General features: G+C 49.9%; 1 protein-coding gene across 4 annotated transcripts in view; it reads left to right on the top strand.

Annotated features, from left to right (window-relative positions):
- The window catches only part of NDST1 (N-deacetylase and N-sulfotransferase 1), a 78,265-nt gene that overhangs the window by 16,216 nt on the left and 44,004 nt on the right, over positions 1 to 18,045 (top strand). Inside the window, exon 2 of one of the 4 annotated variants that reach the window (XM_081303574.1) lies at positions 5,873 to 6,218. The exons of 1 other annotated variant lie outside the window; for it this stretch is intronic. The gene's annotated coding sequence lies outside the window, so the exon portion shown is untranslated. Of the gene's footprint in view, positions 1 to 5,872; positions 6,219 to 6,434; positions 6,625 to 18,045 lie in introns of those variants that run through there. 2 more of the 4 variants (XM_081303575.1, XM_081303576.1) reach the window with 2 other exon arrangements.

The raw sequence follows: 18,045 nt of genomic DNA, 5'->3' as shown, positions 1-18,045 counted from the left end.
GTGGCATGCATGAGTAATTAATTTGCTGTAAATTGCCCCCATCCCCTATCTCAGACACACTTTGCTTACCAGAAGGTTTTACATCTGTTGTCCATCTGAAGCACGGATAACTTGCCCATTTTACAGATTGCCTCCCTTTATTGTTTAATGGAGGCTGGTAGATATAACTCAGTTGGTAGAGTACTTGCCTTGCATGTACAAAGCTCTGGATTTGATCCCCAGCACCAAAAAAAAAAAAAAAAAAAAAATGTTTAATGTATATCAAGCTGTATCTGTAAGCAAAAAGTCCTTGTCCCTAAAGAGCTCACTGTGTGTGTGTGAGAGAGAGAGAGAGAGAGAGAGAGAGAAAGAGAGGAAACTGTTACACCATGTGGTCAATGCTGTAATTATGGTGACCATGTTCTCCAAACCACAAATCAGGTCACATGGTATGATAGAGTCTATTTTCTGCCTCCACTGAAGTCCAAACATGAAATCACATGTAGTTATATATTCATTGAGAACCACTTTTTTTTTTTCCCCCAAAGAAGCAAATGACATGAAACCTGGATTATCCTTAACAAGTTCCACTGTATTCCCAGAAAATCACCAGAGTTGTGACTACCCATACAGACCTCTGCAAGCAAGGTCTCCTGGGCAGGTACTGCTTAAGTGAGGCTTTGAAGACTGAATAGGAGGTCTGCAAACAAGAGAAGGAAGGGATGGTCTGAATGAACTTGGGATAGGATCTATTCTCCCTGCTTTAAAGACAGCCCTGCTGGGCTGGGCACAGTGGTGCATGCCTATAATTCCAGCAACTTTGGGGACTGAGGCAGGAGGATAGTAAGTTAGAGGCCAGCCTCAGGATTTAGCAAGACCCTCAGTGAGACCCTATTCTTTAAAAAAAGGATCAGGAATGTAGCTCAGTGATAAAGTGTCCCTGCTTCAATCCTCAGTACTAAAAAAGAAAAAGAAGAGACAGACTTGCTGGTAACTGGTGATGCTGGCAAAGAAGATAATAATGTTTTGGTTTTTCTTTTCCACTTTATTTTTATTGTTCCAAAGACTACCCTAGCCTCTCAGGCAGGGAAATGTTATAAACCATTAAAATAATATTGTTATATTGTATTGTATCTTCCTATGTATCCACATGTCTGTCTCTGCAGTACATTCCCCACAGGACCACAGCTGTCTTGTTCAACCCTGTGTCCCCCCCTCCCCCATCTCCAGAATGGTGTGAAGACTCTAGAAGTACTAATGTCAATGAGTGAATGAAGTACCATTGATGAGCATTTTTTTTTTTTTTAACCATGCTGGGAATAGAACCCAGGTCCTTACACGTGCTAGGCAAGTGCTCTGCCACTGAGCCACATCCCAGCCCATACATACATACACACACACACACACACACATATATACACACACACAATACATATATATAAAATTTATTTATTTATTTGGTACCAGGGATTGAACTCAGGGGCACTTGGCCACTGAGCCACATCCCCAGCCCTATTTTTGTATTTTATTTAGAGACGGGGGTCTCACTGTGTTGCTTACCACCTCGTCATTGCTGAGGCTGGTTTTGAACTCGAGTTCCTTCTATCTCAGTCTCCCAAGCCGCTGCGATTACAGGCATGCGCCACTGCGCCCGGCTGATGGGCATTTTGTAGGTAGGTAGTGTCCTCTATTTTGTGATGAACCTACTCACTTTCATATTGTTTATACCACAAATGTTTTCTGGTTGCCTGCCTGCCATGTGCTCAGTGGTGTCTGTGACAAACTCAGTCCTTCCACATAGAGTTTGCACTCTGGAAGAAGAGATGGGCAGCTGACAAGGAAGTACAAAGGCAGAGCTGAGGGAGAGGTGAAGTGTATTCCAGTAGGCTTTGTCTGTGCTAGGGGCTTAGGGAGAGCCTGGGAGGAAGTCAAGGTTGACCTGAGACCTACAGGATCACACTGTCTCACTTAACTAACTTTTACATAGTGCTTATATTGTGACAGATACTACACTAAGGGCTTTACTTATTTAACCTGTTTAATTTTCACAACAGCCCAGGGAAGTACAAACTATAATTACCACACTGGAGAGATGAGGAAACAGCACAGAAAGGCTGAGGAACTGAACAAGGTCACAGTTTATATGTGGCAGAGCCAGGATTCAAACCCAGGAAGTCTGGCTCAAGTCCACATCCTTGAAGAGGATAGTTCAGATAATGGGGAAGGTGGGGATTTATAAATGTTCACTTAGGACAAAGAATTGATGAAACTGGACACCAAGCAGAGCACTTATCTTGGGTGCAATGAGAAGCCATTGGTGATTTTCAGTAAAAAATGGGCATGTTGAGGTTGCAATAAATGCCGAGAGAGAGAGAGAGAGAGAGAGAGAGAGAGAGAGAGAGAGAGAGAGAGAGAAAGAAGAGAAGAGAAGAGAAGAGAAGAGAAGAGAAGAGAAGAGAAGGAGGAGGGAGGGAGGGGGAGGGAGGGGCGGGCGCGGGGGTGTAGGGAGAGGGTAGCAGTGAAGAGGCTGCAGAGCTGATGGGGGCTTAGTCCTGGAGGGTGGTGGTGAAGGAGAAATGGGATTGGGTGAGAGAAAAAAACAAACACACTGGAGTTAGAACCAATAGAATGGGCTCTTAGGTGGGGTATGGGGGCAAAGGAGGGTGTCAGGTCTCTTACTTAACATGGGGATTGGGTACACAGGTGGGGAGAAACAGAAATGGGCAGAAGACAGTAAGTTCAGCCTTTGTTTTTTTGTGTGGTTTTTTTTTTTTTTTTTTTTTTTTTTTGGTACTGGGGATTGAATTTAGGGACACTTGACCACTGAACCACATCCCCAGCCCTATTTTCTATTTTATTTACAGACAAGGTCTCACTGAGTTGCTTAGGGCCTCACTTTTTGGTGAGGATGTTTTTGTTTGTTTGTTTGTTTGTTTGTTTTTGTTTTTAGTTATAGGTGGGCACAATATCTTTATTTTATTTTTATGTGGTGCTGAGGATGGAACCAAGTGCCTCACGCATGGTAGGTGAGCGCTCTACTTCCGAGCCACAACCCCAGCCCCCCGCCCATCCCCAGGCTGGTTTTGAACTTGCAATCCTCCTGTCTTAGCCCCCAAGCCTATGGGATTACAGGAGTGTGCCACTGTACCTGATTGAGTTCAGCCTTTGACTTGTTGGGTTGGGGCTGACTTTGAGGCAGTCAAGTGAGCAGTGGGGTTATATGGGTGTGAGGAGGGGACCTTATAGGGGTCCCCTAGGCATGAAGAAGGTCCCAAAGGAAGGAAGGAGCTGGGAAGCTCAAGGGCAGTGTTCCTCAAGACTTGGAGTGAGGTTAGAAGTGCAGGTCCTTCGTTTCATCTATATTTATGTGGCCCATTCCCTGGTTGGGGCCTGGGGCCTCGTTGTCAGACTCTTCAGGTGATAGCAAGCTGAAGGCTTCTGGTACTGCTCATTGAACAATAAGTGCATTTGAAGATTCCAGAAGAACAAGAGTACTCTAGAAGACTAGACCCCAACTCACAGGCTGCTCCCACATGCTGAGGACGAGCTCCTTCAGAGGTGCTGGTCAAAGACTGGCTCTTGTTCAGTGTGCCTGGAGCATGGCTCCTTGACCTAACTGACTGCTTCACCTCTGACCCTTCCTCCCCTTCCATGCCTCTGCAGGTGACTCTGGTCACCGGCTCTGCTTGCTTGTAGCCCTCTCACTCTGCCAGGCCTCAGGATAAGTTTCAGTCCATGGAGTCACATAAGGTCACTCATCATCTGCTCCTGACCCCTGTTCAGTTTTCTTGCTCATTCTTTCCTTCCTGCTTCCTCCATTCCCTTCCTAAGCAACACTCAGCTTTTCCTGAGCCCTTCCACATGGCCTTTGGACCGGTTGTTCTCTTTACTAGGACTGTCCATCTCCCCACCCCAATCCTACTCATTCTTCCTGGTCCTGTTCAGATACTGCCTCCCCTTAAAACTTCTCATTTTCTCCCCTCTTCCTGTGAATCATAGCACTTGTCCTGTACCTCCCCATCAGGCTCAATTTGGCCAGATTCTGGACACAAAGGACGGACATGCAGGTCATCTCCAAACAAGCTTGGATATCTCTCCCACCCCCCAACCCCGGCCTGGCGCTTTTTTGGCACAGAGAATTTAACCCAGGGTTCTTTACCACTGAGCTATATCCCAAGCCCTCTTTAATTTATTTTTTGAGATAGAGGCTTGCTAAGTTGTTAAGGTTGGCCTCAAACTTGAAATCCTCCATTTTAGGTGTGTGTCACTGTACCCGGAAAGCCTGGACACTTTTTTTTTAAATATATATATTTTTTTAGTTGTAGGTGGACACAACTATTATTTTTATTTACTTATTTTTATGTGGTGCTGAGGATCGAATCCAGTGACTCACCTGCACTAGGCGAGTACTCTACCACTGAGCCATAACCCCATCCTAAGCCTGGACACTTCTTGAGAGTGTAGACTCTTGGCTCTTTCAAATTTCTGCATTTCCTTGCCAGAAATTCCTAGAACAGAGGAGATGCTCACACGGCCACATGCAGATAGAAAGGTTAACGTGAATAAGGTTCTAGGAACTTGTTCAACCTGTCCAAGACTCAGGCCATCTTTTAAGTATTCCAGGTTGCCTGCCTCAGGAACCCAGATCACCAAGAATTTGCTGGTCTATGCTGTTTCCCCTGGCTAATCTGGTGGTGCCTGGAGAGGTACATTTTGGATTGTAGCCATCATCCTTAGGCCAAGGCCTATGTGAGAATATCCCACCCAGAGGTATTACATAGGTACCTGTGAGAATCAGAAGCCTGGTCTCATTCATTCCCCTGCATCTCTCAGCGTTCAGGCCTCAACACTTTTCCCCATGGGAGATATGAATAGGCTGACAGAAAGCCCCCTCCTCCCAGAACAAGGAGGCTACACTTAAGGGAAAACAGGACGGGTCTATCTGATCTTCACATGGCTAGCTTGCCTTCTCTATGCTTATCTGTTTTGCTCTGATTGTGCTTATATTTTTTGAGCTTTGTTCCCACAGTTGATAATCTTGAGCCTCAGAAGGACCTTATAATCCTCCAATCCATTGTTTTCCAAATTTGCCCCAGGCTTACCCAAGACCCACAGAATCAGAATCTCCAGGGGAGGAAAGTCTGGCAAAGGGCATTTTTAGCAAGGTCCTTAAGGGATTCACAGTCAACATTCCTGTCCCCATCCACCCCTCAGTTTACAAAATGGCATATTAATGGCTGAAAGCTCCGGGCTGGGGAGCAGTTAGATGTCATTACCAGCTTGGATTCTCAGCTACATAGACTCCTCCAAAATCTTATCTCTGGGCCTCAGTGTTTTCATATATTTAATGGGGACAACCATTGTCATCTTGCCTTACTTGCAGGGTCCTTGGGATGATGGAATAGCACTGGGGGTGGGAAACAGACTCATTGAGGAGAAATTTGTTCAAGGTCATCAAGTTCTTCATCTGCCAGTTATATGCCAGATGAGATTCAGCTGAGAACAACTTGTTGAGGGAGATGACAGTCTAGTAAACAATGAAACCAGTAAGTGAAGCCAGTAATCATGGTAAAGGAAATAAAAGGGGTTTGCCAGTCAGGGCCAGAGTGTGAGTGTGCAGGGAGGGAAGGTCCTGCCCAGGAGGGGTCACTCCAGAGAGACCTGGTTGTCGGGAGCTGTTGGAGGAGGCCCTAGAGGGCTGTCACAAGCCCTGCAGTGGCAGAGCTAGGAGGACCCCATGGGCCAGCCCGGGCGTTCCTAAGGCCCTCCAAGGCGCGGCGGGCGTGGGTCTTTGTCTCCCTAGTTCTCTCTGCCGCCTTTCCCGACCCCCAGAGCTGTTCCCTCTCTGACCCCAAATAACTTGTTGGTTTCCCTTGGGCTTTGTTTCTCCGAGGTCATCGCCTCCGGGACCTTCGGCAGCCGCCCGGCTCTCGTGGGTCCCGCGTCTGACACCCCTCCTCTGGCCCCCGCCCCCTACCCGTTCCAAGACAGGGGTCAAAGGCAGCTCGCGTCACGTGGTCGCCGAGCAGCACCGAATCGGCCGGGAGAGCCGAGGGAGAATCCGGGTGGAAGCCGAGAAATCCAGCCCCGATAGCAGTGCCCGGTCCCGCCCCGGCCCCCGCCCCGGGGCGCTCGCCGCACGCCCGCCGGCTGCCCTGGCCTCCGCAGCGGATCTCCGACCCACACCCACGCGCCACCGCCGGATCGAACCCCGCTCGCAGCGGCAGCGATTCGGGAAGGTAGGCGCGGGGCTGGAGCGCTTTAACGGGAGACGGGCCGGGGAGCCCCCTTATGCTTCTCGGGCCTGAGCGGGCGAGACAGCGCGCCCCAACTTCCAGGCTTCAGAGAGAGTCCCCTCCCCGCCGCGGGATCCGAGGCGGCTGCGAGCTGCCCCAGCGCAGTGCCCGGCCGGGACTGGGGGGCTGGGCACCGGGAGGGAGGGGTGGGGAGGAGGGCAAGCGGGAGGCGGGGCGGGCGGCGGCGGCGGCGGCTGCTGCGGCGTGGAGCGGGGGTGGGAGCGGCGAGAGGCGGCCGCGAAGGGGTTAACCCGGCCCGGGCCGGAGCCCAGCGGCTCACGCACTGCCCGGGGGACCCGGCGCCTAGCCAGGAGCGTCCCTTTCCCCGGCGGCGCCCCAGCCGTGGCAGGTAAGAGGCCGGGAGGGCCGGGTCCGGCCAGTCCCCTGTCGCCGAGCCGGCGGGGCCCGAACCGGGTTTGCAGGCCGCGCGGGGCCCAAGCTGCAGCCGGCGCAAGTTTGGTACGCGCGGGCGCCGGGAGGGCGGGTGGAGCCTGCCGGGCCCCGCGCGCGGGGGTGGGAGGACAAAGGGGTGGGGGGCCGCTCGGGGGCCGGGGGCAGGCCGGGGTGCGGGCGAGGGCAGCGCGGCAGCTGTAGGTCACGGATAATGTCACTCACGAGGAATGCCCCCTCCCCCTCCCCTGCTTCCAAACAGGGGAAACTTTTGTCTAGCAAGGGAGGGGGTTAGAGGCCGGGTCCCGGCTTCAGGGAAGGGTTAGGCGGCCAGACCGGTTTTCTCTGGGCTCTGAGCGGCCTGGTCTTTAACTTCCCTCCTCCCTCAGGTTTTGGGAGCGGGGAGTCCCCCGCCTTTGAACGCTGCCTTTAATGCCTTGGACAGAAGCGAGGAAGGGACGTCCGTAGGACGCTTGGGCTCTGGGACCTGCCAGGAATCAGAGGAATCGCCACCTGGCTCTTTAGTGCCAGAAACCGTGCCAGGATACATAGCACCACCCCGTCATGCCCCATTGTCTGTCCTCCCCATGCCTCCAGGAGAGCTTTCGGAACGTCCTGGGGCAGTTTTGCCCCTTGGTCTGTGGGTCTGACAGACCTGGGCGTTTGTGCCTTCAGCTGTGTGGCCTGTGCAGATTCCTTACTTTGGCCTACCCGCAGTTTCCTCTCCTATAAAATGGGAAAAATAAAGTATCTTTGAAAGTGAGGATGTGAAATGAGTCTGGTCCCTCAGTAAATGTTGGCATGCTTATATTCAACAAGTATTTACTGCATGTTTACTCTGTGCCAGGCTCTGGGCTGATTAATTGTTTTACATACATCACCCAACTTATTTCTCCCACGTTACTATTAGCTACATTTTACCAAATGGTAAAGGTCACACAGGTAGGAAGTGCAGCTGGGGATTTGACCCCTTCTCCCAGCCCTATGTTTCACTATAGGTCTCTACAAGGTCTTGCTGTGACTGTCAGTTTCATTTTCAGTTTAAATTATATGAATTCCTGCCCCCTCCTCCCCCATCACCCTTACCCCCTGAGTGATGCTCCCTTCTGTCTGACACTTGCTGGGGTGAGATCTTGTGCCCTGGCTCATGTTAGTGTGGCCAGCTGGAACAGGAGGGAGGTCAGTTGGAGTCTTGGCCTGGAGCTCCCTAATGGTCCAAGTTCTGTTGCTGGCTGGGTTGGTAGCAGGAGTGATCTACCCATGTGGGTGGTGCAGGGAGGAGCTGGTCTCCTTGGCTCTGACTGGGGACAGCTGGGGCTTTGTCAACAGACCTTTCCTCAGCACCCAGGGGGCGGCAAAGTCTTTCATCTTGGTTCAGACCCTGTCACTTTCAGATCAGCAGGGGACAGAGATAGAGCCCAGAAATGGAGCCCTTAAGGCAGATGAGAGACCTGAGGCCAAGGGATTTATATCCCAAGTGTATTCTTGGGTGACATGGCCCTTGTGATAGTAGGGTCTTCATTGCTAAGGAACAAGTCTCTGTGCTCCAGCCCTGAAGGTCCTTGAGGCTAGTAATGGGGGGTGGGGGGACCATGAGCTAGTGTCAGGATTGCAGAATCTTAGTGGAAAATATATGTATTTACAGGTTCCTCTCCTAGCCAGCATAGTGTTGGGCCCCCTGTATATCCTCAGGAAATCTTCCATAGAGTGAATGTGTGGGGTGACTCAGACTCCACTGGCTTTCCTACTCAGGACTGGCTCTATCTTTTGGTAGGGTGACATCTCATGACTACCAATCAGTCTTTGATAGGGGACTTTAATTATTTTAAAAATGGTGAGCAAATTGCCATTAGAACCTGGGACTGAGGGAGAGGATAGGGTAGATGATGAAAGAAATTCTTGGAGGAGGAAAGTTTGTGCATTATACTCTAACAGCTCCAAGGGCTTCTGCAGAAGAGAGAGTGAAATTTGAACATTTTGTAGGCTTTTTCTTGGGCCCTGGGAATAGGGAGCCCTCCTGGATTGACAGTTCACTTCCTGCTTGTAGGAATAGAAGTGGAAATTCCACTACTTAGCTGGATATTGAGAGGGCTCAGGCAACAAATTGAGTGATAGAGTGAAAGGAGTCCTGAGTGCTAGGGCTGTCCCTTGTCATGTGTCAGACTCTTCTTGTTAATGTGGGCAGAGCAGGAGGAGAGGCCTCTGGGAAAGTCAACAGAAGGGAGGGAGTCAGCAAGCAAGAAAAGATGGGTAGTAAACCTCTTGACACAAGGGCAAGGGTTTTGCAATCATAGATTGAAGATGTGGTCAGGAATGAGAAATCATAGGCAGGGTTGGCTTAGGAGCCAACTGAGAAACTGCATCCGAGAAACTTAGAAATGGGCCGTGGTCTTAGCAGCCCAAAGCTCTCTCTGTCTGGGCTTGGGACCTGCTAGCCCATGCATTGGACCACGTGTCCATGCTTTGGGACCAAAGCCAGGCCTCCTAGTCTCTGGAGACTGGGCAGACTTCTACTGGATTGGAATTTGGTTTTGAGTATAGCTTGAAATATCTGGACTGTTTGGAGGACTTGGACATTCTTGACTTGAAATGGAACGTTAAGATAGTTTGTTAAATATGTATGGAAAATGTCTGTGACCAGGGTGACAGGGGACATGGAATGGGGTGAGGTGCTGCTAGATTTTGACTGGCGAGGCTCCTGATCTGATGGGGGAAGCTGGAGGATCCAAATGATGGCTTTCAGGCAGGAGGTGATTGTGATCAGTGATAGACAGGCTCTGTAATACCGGTGGTAGGGAAAGTTCTCTGGTTGTTAATGTCAGTGAGGCTTCCTGAAAGAGGACATGTTTGTGAGGCTGCAGACTGTGGGAAGGGGCAATGGGGACAAGATTGGATTGTGGGGAGCCTGCAGCGTCCTGCTCCGGAGTTTTATTTTGTAACTGACAGAGAGGACAGAGGGTTGTAAGCAGCTCGTTGAGTCGCTGCCTGTTACTGTGCCTTGTGTCAGGCACTATGCCAGGCTCTTTACAGACACCCCATTGAAGTCTCACAATACCCTGCAAAGTAGCTGCTGCTGCTGCTGGTAACCCCACCCCCACCCTAATTTCAGATGGGGAAATGGAGGCTCGGAGGGGTAGAGTCACTTATAGAGCTGGAATTTGAACCCATGCCTGGTCTGTTTCCATCCTTTGTGTTGTTTTTCTCAGGGGTCATTTGGCCAAAGTTGGTGGCTGGGTTGATACCAGCCCAGAGATGCTCATCATGGACTAGCAGAGAGCTGACCAAAGTCTGACTCAGGCAGTGGGACTAAGAGGGAGGAAGGGGGACCACAGGACTTTGTAGCTGCTTTTGGGAATTGGAGTCATCATATATGGCCTAAGGTTGGGGAAGGACCCTTAAGAAGCAGCATCACTGCTTTCAAATCTCTGACAGGCTCACTGTGAGCAAAGGGCATAGTCTTGTACTGTGGGGCTTTTAAGGACAGAGGCAGTACCAAAGTGACAGGCCCAGGGAATATCACTCAGGAACAAGCTGCTTGGGGTGGAGGTGTGGGCCCCATTGCTAAAGGAGTGTGGAGAGACTGGAGAGAGAGTAAGGGTGTGGGAGTGGGTATGGGAGGGTCGGGCCTGGGTGACTTCTCTCAGTTCCCTTTTCACCCAAGAATCTAGCATCTGGGTGGTGCTTGGCCCACTTCCAGCCCTTGCTTTTCTCATGGTTTTTGGAGCTGCCCTTCCTGTGTGACTTGGGAAGTTCCATACCCACCGGCCTGCAGAGCTCCGCCTGGGAAGAGTCCTGTGTCTTGGAATGCTCTTAGCCCCTGGAGGATGTCTGGAGCAGCGTCCAGGGCCTGGGCTGCGGAAGTCTGTGGTTTCACAGAGGACTTGAACCTCTGCTTTTGTGTCCCTGTGAAATGGGGTCTTTTTCTCTGTCTTCAACTATGAGTAGATAAGGCTGAATCATGAATTAGGCTGAAAGGTCAGTACAGGTTGGGGAAAACAGCTGGTGCCGTTCATGGGTGTGAAAATGAGAAGTTGGGGGTGGGATGACGGGGCTGCTCCCCTCCTTTCCTGTAGTAGAGGTGAAAGGAGGGTCTCTTGGTCTCCAGAGTTCACCAGCAAAGGTGTTTTTTCCTGCCTATGGGGCCATTAACAAAGCTCAGCTCATCATTTTGAGTCTTGGAGGTCAGTGGAAGGGTGGACAGATCTTGGAATGCATGTGCTGGGGCATAGAGGCAGGCTATCGGCGAAGCTCTTTTCCAGGTGGAGGAGGCTTTGTGCTAAGTTGCCTCCTGGGTTTTTTTTGTTGTTGTTTTTTTTGGTAACTGCCCTTTTTTTTGGATATAGGTTGGATGAATTTAAACTTAAGTTGTGCTTGACAAATGAATGGTTGTTTATTTGAGGGCCAGGTTGTAGAATTGGTCCGATATGTGATGGTGGCACCTAATGTCCTATCCCCTCAACCCTTAAGCAGAGCCAGCTTCTTCCCCTCCCTGGCTGTGCCCTGTCTCCTCCTGCCTTTACATCTCTGCTCACGATGAGGAGGCCGTACCCCCTCACTTCCCCTCACCCACCCCAAATCCTCCTAGCTTTGCACAGCTCTGGTGTCACTTCTTCCATGCAGTCACTCATAATTTTCCAGTGCTGGCATTGCCTGTGCTTTTCTTTACATGTGTAGTACCTGTTATGCAGAAGGGACCTCTCATGTGCTCTTCCACTCCTGGCTTTGAACTCGGAATCCTGCAAGTGCTATCGCTCATCTCTTCTAGGCTCTGTGCTCCATAGGCAGGAGTTGCATGTGACTTATTTCTAGAGGAGGTTGGCAGCATTGCAGTGTGGAGTACAGAGTCCTGAGTTCAAGTCCCAGATCTGTCATTGTTAGCTGTGTGGTGTAGGGCAAAATACCTAAATCTTGGGCATTGGTTTTCTCAGCTGTAAAATGGGGATAGTAATAGTCCTGTTTTGGCAGGGAGGTTGAACAGCTGGTGCCTGAGACATGGTTAGAGTCTAGTATGTAGGAACTGTTTCCAGATACCAGTGGTTTCTGTTGTTTATAGCTAGGAAGTGATCTGTCCTTTTACGGAGAGAGGAAAGAATCTCTAGAATCTGAGGAAAATCTAGAGGCAGGGACAGAATCCAGGAATTCATTTATGATTAAGATGTGATAGGCCTGGGCATGGTGGCACATGCCTGTAATCTCAGCAACTCAGGAGGCTGAGGAAGGAGGATCACAGGTTTGAGGCCAGTCTCAGCAACTTAGTGGGACTCTGTCTCAGAATAAATAATAAAAAGAACAAGGGATGTAGCTCAGTGGTGGAGTGCCCCTGGTTCAAGACCTAGTACCAAAAAAAAAAAAAAAAAAAAAATTGGTAGGGACTTGACAAATTATGAGTTTTCTGCCCAATGGCCAGAGAAGTCTTGTGCTGATGAGGAAACTGAGGCCTGGAGAGAGAGGGGGCAGTTACATGGCATGCAGTAGCTACTGGTCACATCCAGGCAGCCTGGCTAGAATTTCTCCCTTGTTATGCCTCTGTTAAGATGGTCCAGTTCTAAAGGTTCAGTCTCCTTCCTGGTGGCCAGCGTGAGTGGTATCTAAGCTTTCACCAGATGAGTTGGGCTGGTAGCCTTGTGGCTACCCTCATCATCAGGGACCCATCCTCATATTGCATAGACTATGGGCTGGAGCTTTGTGAGTCCTTCTGCCCAGCCTCCTGTGCCTGGGAGGGACGAGTAGATGGTGTCAGGGAAAGGTGACCTGGAATTGATCTTGGGATAGTGAGTAGGAGATCTAGACAGAGCCAAGGATGGAAACGAGATTCAGAGCCAGACAGGCTGGGGTCATATCCCTCCTCGGACACTTTCTGCTTATAGGACTTTGGGCAAACAGTTTAGTTCTTCATCTTCACAAAAGGATAATGATTGTCCCATTTTGCAGCATTTAGAAAGATAAGGCAGGGCAGAGCTTAGCTACAACCTCAGTTCAGGTTAGTTATTATTGTTGTGGCTGGCATTTGTTGCTGTAGTTATTTTGTTTTTATTTTTGTGGTGCTAGGGATAAACCCAGGGCCTCATACATTCTAAGCAAGCTCTCTACCACTGAGCTATTTCCCCAGCCTGGTATTGTTAGTCATTGTCGTTGTTGTCCTCTTCCCCCCCCCCCCCACCGTATGATCTTTTATTGCAATTTTAACATACTTCTGAATACATTTCCAACTGTCTTATCAGAATTATAATCAAGGCTGCATATAGAGAGTTATAGGTCTACGTGTTTCCTTCCAATGCTGTTAGTGTTGATTAAGGAGCTCGTGTAACCCTCACAGCAGCAGTAGGAGATATGTACTGCTACTACTCCCTTTTAACAGATGGGGCAGCTAAGGCTTAGTGAAGTGGGTGGATCAACCTGGGGAAGTTTAGACCTAGGGGATTAAATCCAGGGTTCCTGATTTATGAGGGGCTGCTATGGCCTGTCCCTGGTTCTAGGAGGCACTGGGAGGCAGATTCAATGGGTGGATGTGTCAGGGCAGACTGACTTCAACTCAGTCGAATAAAGAAACAACAAAAATATCTGAGTGGGCCAAAATGGTGGGGCTGTGTCTGGAGGGATTGAGCTCCCTGTTTCTGGAGGTGGGAACAGAATCCTGGAGCTCATGTGATTCAGATATGGTGGGGATTTTGGTCTCGTTCAGACCTGTGGTCTGGTTCCCTGAGGGAGGGCTTGAATTCTCAGCATCCCAGGCTGGCCAAGGATTGGCTTGTCTGGGCAGGTCCCAGGTGGTGGTGGGTGGAGATTTGCTGTAGTCATTGCTGATCGGCATCCACCTATGATTTGCACCCCCAGCCTTGCACATAGAGCTACCTGCCCAGGCAGAGGCCAGGTGAGGAGAAGCGAATGTTGTCATAGCAGGGCCTTTCTCCATGCCTGCATACCCTTCCTCCTTACACCTGCTTGTATAGGAGTGGAAGTGTTGTCTACTCACCTTGCTTCACCTGTAGGTTAAGTCAGCAGTTCTCAAAGTTGGACTGTGGATCAGCAGCATCAGCATCATCTGGAAACTAATTAAAAGTGCAAATAAATTATCTGGCCCTACCCCAGACCTACCAAGTCAGATACTGTGGCAGGTAGGGCCCAACAATCTTCAAGTGATTCTGATTCATGCTAAAGTTTGAGAACCACTGGGTTGTCATAAAATAAAAATTAAGAAAATCAATGCCCTTTTTCTGAGGCTTTTCAGCTTCTAGCATATTCAGATACCTAGCAAATGTGAGCAATGAACTGGGAGTGGTGGTGCACGCCTGTAATCCTAGGGGCTCAGAAGGCTGAGGCAGGAGGATCTCAAGTTCAAAGCCAGCCTCAGAAACTTAGCAAGGCCCTAAGCAACTTGGTGAGAACCTTTATCTAAGTAAAATATGTTTTTAAAAAGCTTAACCACTGAGCCATATCCCCAGCCACGTCTCTGGCTTTTTAAACCCCTTGATATCCTGGGGTTCAATCCCTGATTACCCTCTCCCCTCAAAAAAGTAGGGGATGCAGAGTAAAGCCCAGTTTCTCTCTATCTTCTTCAAGGAGCCACCATCTTAGAATATCTCCCTATTCCCCAGGAGACAATCTTGTGACATAGAAGTGAGGTACAGCTCTACCTCAACATGATTACAGGATACAGTGCTGGGGCAACTTGAGGAAGACAGGATTGGGGATGGAAGAGTAGCGAGTTCTGTGGGTGACATGGGTGGGTGCCAGGAACAAGCTGTCTGGCTATGTTCCAGGGCTGGGGCCAGGCAGAGAGTGTGGGTCCTGCCTTAGAGGACGGTGTGTGCTTAGGTGTGTGCACATGTGGACATGCACATGAATGGGTTGCAGTGGCCATATGTAGGCTGCGAGGGCTAAGGGACCTGAACCATCACCAGGCCAGTGCTTTTTTTTTTTTTTAATTTTAATATTTATTTTTGGGGCTGGGGATGTGGCTTAAGCGGTAGCGCGCTCGCCTGGTGTGCGTACGGCCCGGGTTCCATCCTCAGCACCACATACAAACAAAAGATGTTGTGTCCGCCGAGAATTAAGAAAAAATAAATAAATATTAAAAATTCTCTCTCTCTCTCTCTCTGTCCCCCCTCTCACTCTCTCTTAAAAAAAAAAAATTATTTTTTAGTATTTGGCGGACACAACATCTTTGTTTGTATGTGATGCTGAGGATCGAACCCGGGCCGCACGCATGCCAGGCGAGCGTGCTACCGCTTGAGCCACATCCCCAGCCCCAAGGCCAGTGCTTTTAAGCATCTCAGTAACTGAAACAATGATCATAATTGTTGCTCACATTTTTGACAGCTTATCAATGTTTGCTAAGCACCTCCATGTTACCTACTCTGGAGTAATTCCCAGAATAATACTATAAGTTAGGTAGGAACTGTTATCGTCTCCATTTTATAGATGAAAATACCAAGGCCATTTAGCTCTAAGGGGCTAGATATAGGAATTCTATAGTTCTATAGAGGCGCTTAGAAGCACGATCTCATTGGAAGAAGGACAGTGGGGAATTGTCCTAGAGTATTTGTGTTGCATAATTTAGATTTATTTTCTGAAGATGTCTCCAAGTATGTATTCTAGCAAAAGAGTGAGTGAGGCATGGGGAAGGGCTGGTGGGACTTGTTTGGGGTAGCTGCAGCCTTTCCTATAGACATTGTTACCCTCCCTGTTTTGTAGATGGGCCACAAAACTCAGAGGATCTGAGGCTCAGAGACTCAGTAGTGAGTTCAAGGTCTGTAGTTAGGATGAGATGAAATCAGAGAGATTAAAGTGGGTCTCCTTTGGTTCTAGCAGAAGGGTGTGGGAGGGTTAGAATCTGTCTATTATTCCTTCTGCTGTTCTTTCCTCCTTAGTGTCCCCAAGGTACTTCCCAGGAGTCTAAGGGCTTCCCTCACAGTTATAGGGTTCCTTCCATCTTGTTTAGGGGAGTAAAGCCCAGAGAGGAGCATGGACTTGCCCACACTGGGCAGAGTCACTGTTGGGGTCAGATCACAGAATTATCTTTGTCCCAAGCAGGGAAGGGTTTTCTTCCCACAACTCTCCATACCCCACTCTGTATTTGGCTGACTGGGTAGCTGTAGCCCTCAGGGTGGCTCAGGATGCTGCTGGGGTGTCCTGTGAGAAGGCTGCCAGCGAGGGGTAGGGCGGCTTCCAAGAGGAAGAACACCAAGCCCAAACCCTAGTCGGAAATCAAATGTATTTTCTAGGTCCTTAGAGGATATTTGGAACAATGGAGGTGGTATGGGGGAAGCTGGACTATAAAAAGGACTTCTTGATATCCTTAAAAAAAAGTAGTCTTTAGGTTTAACTTTTGTTTCTCTGAAGGATGTTTATGGAACTTGCTGAAAGCAGGATCTCAGCGCTTTGTGAAGTTGTCAGGTGCTACTGTTGATAGCCTCGGGCTGTGGACTCCGGGCAGGACCATTGGGAAGTCTTCCCATTTTTTAGTTGGTGAAACAAGGCTGAGGTGGGAGGGGCCTGCACCATGGCGTAGAGAGGCGGCAGAGGACTTGGGCTAGAACTGGGTCTTCCTGCACCTTACAAGGGTTTTTTGTTTTGCCTTACCACCCTGGGGCTCCAGCTGGCATGGGGACTGGGCAGGGGTTGAAATGTGCCTTACTGCTGGGGAGCTGCCAGTCTACAGCAAGGTGGCCCAGGGGTGGAGAAAAGGCTGGACGGTGTGCCTGGTGATACCACCCCCATCCAGATGCCAGGCCCAGCTGTGCTCCGTCTGCCCAGCAGCTGGGAGCTGTGAGTCACACGCAGTGGGTGCAGAGGAGCAGGCCATTGTGTGTTGTGATTCATTCTGTCCTCCCAGCCTGAAGGGATGAGTAGGCCCTGAACCCTGATTCCTGCCCACGCCTGTGGATGAAGGGCTCTGAGTTTGGAGGTAGGAGAGGCTGGCAGGGCCTGGGTGCCTCCTTTCCCTCTGCTACTTCCTGTCTCAAGTACTGCATGATCTTGACTCGCCTTCCCTGAGCCCCTGAAATCAGGTACATTTTATCAGTTGTGATGTGATCCTGTACATTCTTAAGAAAAAAGTCTTATCAGTTTCATCAGGTTTGCAGAAGGCTGGGTGTCTCTGTGAAGTGCCAACAGAAGGGCAGGGGCCACATGCATTGCAGACTTGAGAGACTTGCGGCCTTGGTGGGGTACAGGCAGAAAACAGCCCAGGGGCAGTGTAATGCTGGGAGTCAGTGTGGCCTTAGAGGCAGCTGTCAGGTTCTGAGACAGCTCCTCCACTTACAGCTAGCTGTGTGACCTTGGGTAAGTTATCTAGTCTGTTTCAGTTTTCTTATGTGGAAAATGGCAGTAGTTAAGGATATTTATCTCATGATGTTATCATTGGACTTAAGATAGTGCAGTAAAGGACTTACTTCAGTGCCTGGTACAAAGTAATCACTTGGTGAAAGGGTAAGAGTTTGCTCTTGGTGTTGGTCTCGCTGCTAAGTTGTGATGTGATGCTGTATATTTCTTATCTTGGAGTCTTGGTCTCCTCTCCCAGCTCTGCACTCCCTGTTGGGCTTTCTGGGAGCAGCAGGACAAGGTTGGAGCGCAGTGGTGGACTGGGAGGGAGGCATCTCTCTCCACATTCTGGGAGGACCTGGGCAGGGTGTCCTGAGTCCTGGCTTTGTCCTAAGGCAGGGTTATGTAACAGCGGGGGGCCTGGCCAGGCAGGACACATTCTCAGCTTCGTTTTTTCCCTCCATTGTCTCTTTCTCTCCCTTCCCCCACAGAGCTGTTGTTTGCTGGCCTTCCTCAGGCTTCAGGTTTGAAATCGGACCCCTGCTAGTCTGCCACTGATAGATTGAGTCCTGAAGGTTTGCTGGGCCCAAGGCCCCTCCTCCTACCACCTGGGGACAGAACAGAGCTCTAGTCTCTGTGCCTGCTTTGGGGGCAGCGACAGGCATTCTTCTTTTGGGAGGGTGGGGAGACAGGCTGCCTGAGTGGCTTAGGTCCCTGCTTTGGCCTGCCAGGTGGCTTCTGCTTGAGGCCTGGTGGTTCCAGTGGCAATGTAAGCCCTTCTCCTTCAGTAAGATTACCCCCCCCCCCCCCCCCCCCCCCCCCCGAGAGCCTCCCCATTCCTGCAGCCCAGCACTGATCTCCTCCCCCAGGAAGCCTTCCCAGCTACCTCAGCCACAGGACAGGGGCCTCTGTTAAGCTCCACAGTGTGTTCTCTGTCCCTTTTAAGAAAACAGAGGTCACAAACTGGCAGGCCACATCTGCCCCATGGGCAGGTTTTGTTTGGTTCATGCCAAATATCGAGCAAATTGCTGACAAAGAGATTTTACATAAAAATCCAGACTTCTGGCTTTACTTCAAAATTTGGAAGATTGAAAAACCTTGAGCCTACATTCTCCAG

Source organism: Spermophilus citellus (assembly GCF_964194105.1).
Source record: "Spermophilus citellus genome assembly, chromosome: 1".
NCBI classification, from domain to species: domain Eukaryota; kingdom Metazoa; phylum Chordata; class Mammalia; order Rodentia; family Sciuridae; genus Spermophilus; species Spermophilus citellus.
Note: the sequence above shows the minus strand (reverse complement) of the source record. Positions and strands in the feature narration are given on the sequence as shown.